Genomic DNA, 5,617 nt, shown 5'->3' on the forward strand with positions numbered 1-5,617 from the left:
TGAAATTGCATATCAAGCCGTACAGTCGTTTTCTGACTCTTGTTCAACTGAAACTGATCCAATGAATGTGGTCCATGGAGAATCACTTTCAATATCAACCTCAGCTTCAACAACATTTTCTGAGCCTGTTCATACTGATGAGAAGATTCGTGAACTTTTGTCTATTGATGATTTACCATGGGAAGATCTTCATCATCGATCTTCGTTTTTACTTGAGCTTGATCATTTTGAAAATGATTTTTAATCTATTTTTACTACTAACTATGTCAAAGAACCATAGAATCCATTTCAACATCCTGATTCTAAGTTAAATTTGGGAAATATCTCTTGAACGGTTCCTATTGACATTTCAGTTAAACCTGGAATTATTGAAAACATTCATATAGGTGCTTCCTGTGCAGACGATGAAATCCAAACTTATAAAGCGCTGTTTCAAGAATTCTGTGACGTGTTTGCCTGGTCATATGAAGAAATGCTAGGAATCGATCCATCAGTTGTTGTCCATGAAATTAAAACTTACCCGGATGCTAAACCTGTCCGACAACATTTGTGTCAGATACATCTGAGAAAAGCTGCTGCTATTAAAGCTGAAGTTGAGAAATTACTTCTAGCAGGTTTCATTTAACCAATTCAACGGATTGGGTATCAAATATTGTTACTGTTAACAAAAAACAAGGAACGATAAGAATATGTATCGATTATAGGGATATTAATCGAGCTTGTCCTAAAGACAATTATCCAACCCCATATATTGATCAAGTTATTGATGATTGTGCCGGCAGTGAAATGTTCTCCTTTATGGATGGTTTTTCCGGCTACAATCAAATCAACATACTCCCTGCTGATCAACCTAAAACGACTTTCATTTGTCCATGGGGGACTTTTGCTTATTGCAAATTACCTTTTGGATTGAAGAATGCTGGAGCAACTTTTCAAAGGGTTATGTCTTATGCATTTCATGACATCAAGCACATTTTGTAGCCTTATCCCGATGATTTACCTGCCCATTCATTACGTAGAGCCGATCATCTCACTCATTTACAAGCTATCTTTATGAGATGTAGGCATTATCGAATTAGGCTGAATCCACACAAATGTGTTTTCTGTGTAGAAATGGGCTGTTTACTGGGATTTGTCATTTCAAAAGTTGGCATTCGTGTCGAGCCCTCGAAGGTTAAAGCTATCGTCAAATTACCTCCTCCTTCAACTCTTCGCCAACTCTAGAGTTTGCAAGGGAAAGCAAACTTTTTACGTCGTTTCATTCCTAACTACGCTGAGATAACGAAAGGTTTTACGAGGTTGTTGAAATAGAATACTCCATTCTTTTGGGATGAGATCACTGACAAATCTTTTGATGCACTTAAACATGCGTTAACACATGCACCGTTATTGCATCCTCCCAATTACAACCAGGATTACTTTTTGTACCTCGCCGCTTCTCATTCTACCATTGGGATGGTTTTAGTTCAGGAAGATGAATTCAACAATGAACATGTGATTTACTATCTTAGTCAAACTCTGAATCCGACTGAGCTTAAATATTCGCATGTGGAGAAAGTGGCCTTGGCAGCTGTTCAAGCTGTCTAAATATTTCGTCATTGCATCTTATTACGCAAAACCATACTAATTTCTAACTGTAACCCTATGATGTACATCTTGACCAAACAATTGCTAGGGGGAAAGTATTCCAAACGGATAGTTATCCTGCAGGAAATTGACTTGGAATTTGAAAATTCCAAGGCAAAGAAATCCTTGGTTTTGCAGAACTGATGTGTGATTTCCCACGTACTGATACTGAAATTGTGGCAGAAGAACCCATCGCGGATGAATCCTTGTTTCTTATCAGTACTCTTGATACATGGTATGGAGATATTATTATTTATCTCCAAACCCAATCTTTTTGGCCTGAAATCTCACAATCTCAGTGATGGAAAATACATTTCCAATCCCAACAATATAATATTATTGGAGATATACTCTATCGTCATGGGGCGGATTCTGTTTTCCGACGTTGTCTAACTCATGAAGAAGTTGAAAAGGTTTTGAATGACTGTCACTCTGGAGCATGTGGCGGTCATATGTCTAAGTATGCCACAGCCCAAAAGATATTGTGTGCTGGTTATTTCTAGCCATCCTTATTCAAAGATTGTATCTATGTAGTACAAAAATGCCGCAATTGTCAAATTTTTAATCGTGAGATGCGTGCTCCACCCACTCCTCTCCACCCTATAATTATTGTTGGTCCTTTCGTAAAGTGGGGTATTGACTTTATTACATGTAACCCTCACTCGGCCGAGGGGAATGCGTATATCATCCTAGCAGTAGATTATTTTACTAAGTGGGCCGAGGCGATGCCTACATTTTCGGTAGATGACAAAACTGCTGCAACTTTTGTATTCAATCATATAATTGCTAGATTTGATGTTCCTCAAGCTATTATTACTGATCATGGAAGTCATTTTCGAAACATCATGATGACTGAACTGACGAATCAACTTGGCCTGCGTCACAATAGTTCTACTCCATATTACCCACAGGCTAATGGCTTGGTTGAAGCTATCAATAACTTTATAGTCACTATGATCTAACGAATCATTGGTATTCATAGGTCGAATTGGCATAACATGTTATTTTCAGCACTTTGGGCATATTGAACCTCAGTGAAAAAGTCAATTGGTTTCACTCCTTTTCAATTGGTTTACGGTTTGGAAGTAGTGTTACTTATTGAATGCGAAATTTCGTCATTACAAATAGCCATATAATTACTCCCAGCCACTTCTGAAGAGGAAAATTATTTTTGTACTTAGCTCAGTTAGATGAGAATCGACGCACTGTTGCATTAGCATTCGAAAATCATGCCAAAAGGATAAAAGCTCAATACGACCGGAATGTTACACCTCGTAATTTTTCGGAAGGAGACCTAGTTTTACTATATGATCAAGCAAACGATAAGCTAGGAGCTGGAAAATTTGTACCGATGTGGCATGGTCCTTATATTGTTAAGTGAAAGCTGGCAAAAGGGGCCTATGAATTAGTAGATTTTGATGGTGTTTCTTTGGGTAAACCCAGAAATGGGCTTTATTTGAAGAGATATTATGCTTAAATTTCGGTTTGGAGATTTTTGTTAGATTAGTTTCTTTATAGCTGATGTGTTTTAGATTAGAAACGCATGCCTAGTTTAGAGAGTTTTTTTATCATTATTCTTGCTTATCTTGGTTTTACTCTTGATATTGCATATGTCGACGTCTCTTCAAACATACATTGGTTTTGCTGATGGTGCTTGTCATAGTACATGGAACATTTCTTCCACAGCTTTGGTTATCTATTCACCCTCTGACGAGTTAGTATCTATGCATGGGGTAAGCCTCGGTCAAACAATGAATAACATTGTAGAGTATAGTGCAGTGATTGAGTTACTATCTGAATCCATCTCATTTGGGATTTGGAGTTTGATTGTTAAGTTAGATTCTGAACTCGTTGTATTACAGCTTAACAGGGTTTATGCCATTAGAAATCCAGTGTTATTAAGATTATTTTTGAGAGTTTGTCTCTTGGAATGTGAATTTGATTACATTGAATATCAGCATATTCCAAGACATTTAAATACATTAGCAGATGCAGTTGCTTCTCGTATGATAAATAGACATTTGCAATAATCAAAACAGTAAATTTAAAACATTCAATAACATGTTACACAAGATAGCCAGTAATAATGATATATCATAGCATAGAAGAAGTGTGTCAAATATACATCGTCTTCGATCATAGGTTGAAAAACACCTTATGATCAGCAAAAATGATAGTACAAAAAGGAAAAAATGTCATGTGAGTCTACAAAAGCGATCATCCTATCCCTGGTGATGATCACAATAAGAAACCACTGCTCGGGCCACCCTACAAAGGAACCTCCTAAAAGGTCCTGGGACCCCAATCACATATCGTTGTAACCTAAGTGGAATATCATCTATGCCAATCTCTGGAATATCTGCGGTCAAATGCTCTAGATGATTCTCCAAATCGGTCAGGATCTCTGTAGATTGGTCCTATGGGGTCGGTACTGCTACAGCTGGGTGTCTCCTCTCATAAGGCTGGAGAGCGGCTAGTCATCGTGGACCCACATCTGCATTTAAAACTTTTTATTGTCAGTTTTGGACGATTTAAACAACAACAAAAAATTAATTAAAACTTAGAAAGTGCTGAAAATGATTTTACCTGAATCATCCCACTGCTCTCCTGGTGGAAGAATCATGTCTGGGTCACCGCGATAATCCATCCTGGCATATGGAAAATCCTAAATCACAAAAAGTTGGTTCCTCAACCAACGAAAATACTCAGGCGGAAATCGAACAACCTTTGAACCCTCCTCAGGATGACGGGCCATCACTGCAACCCAACGCATTATCCTAGGCTCTCGAGGAAGACCAACCTCAACAGAAAGTTGTTGTGGGACCAGCATAGGGACCCTATCTAAACCAAAGCTCACAACCAAGAAACCGTATCCAAAATTTTTTAGTTGTCTATTCTTTGCTCTGGTTAGTTGGCCTTTTACATTTGCCAACACAGCCTTGCACCAATTGAATATGGTACCTCGATAACAGTCAGCCATTTGCATCTGGGATCCAGTAGCTACATGCAATGCTGCACTCCCGCATAGTTTGGTGACAGTGAATGCAATAACCTTAAAGTTCAGGATGGTCAATACTCTTAATATTGATTCGTTTGTCCTTTGTTTGATCATTACAAAACTCTAATCGGAGACTAGTGATAGACTGGCCACTTGGCCTAGTCATGAAAAGAGATAATCGTTCGCCTCTCTTGGGAAAACGAGTCAAAAAATATATGTTCTCTAGCTCAATTTCGAGCCGGTGGCCACCAATCATGAAACACTGGTCCTGTATGCTCCACTTGTCTACCAGCCATTGCAAGAAGTCTACTTGGGCCCTCATACCTGGTATGGCCCAAAACTTAAACAGTTTGCATGCTCTCAATGCATTCAATGTGGGTGGATGATTTATTGCGGCAAGATCCACATCTTCATGCTCACGTTCCCACCAAATAAGAATTTTTTATGTCCTACAATGCAAAAAGGACATATTAGAACAATTTAGTTTGAAAATTTTTGGGCGGAAATGGAGAAATTTGAAATTTTAAAATCCATTTCATGGGGTCTGCACCTGCTGGTTACAAATAGTGCATATGTCCGCACGCGTCATAAGCAATAGGTGCCGACCCACGACTTTTTTCTTTGTAGAAAAAAGTCGGGGTCCACAGGGGCCGCATGTTGCACTTGCAGACCCCCGCGAGTGACTTTCTAAATCAAATTCTCCTTGAAAAATCAATTTTAAAGCCCTAAAATGAAATGTAAACAGTTGAAATGCAAGATAAGGATGATGTGGATTACCTGGAGCTGACGGTTTTCGATTCCAACGGATGGATTTTCTGTAATCTTCACAGGAAGTTTCTTACCCAAAAGCTCTCACTTCTCACTCTGAAATCAAATGGTAAAAATGAATTTACAAAAGCCCTTTTTATAAGATTTTTTGAATAAATGAATTTTTAATTTATTTATTTTTCACTTTAAAAAGGTAACTTTTTGATACGTTTTTATTTATCTTAA

The sequence above is a fragment of the Pinus tabuliformis genome, chromosome 1_1 (assembly GCF_031772625.1).
Source record: "Pinus tabuliformis cultivar Carrire ecotype Pingquan chromosome 1_1, CPIR1, whole genome shotgun sequence".
Classification (NCBI taxonomy): domain Eukaryota; kingdom Viridiplantae; phylum Streptophyta; class Pinopsida; order Pinales; family Pinaceae; genus Pinus; species Pinus tabuliformis.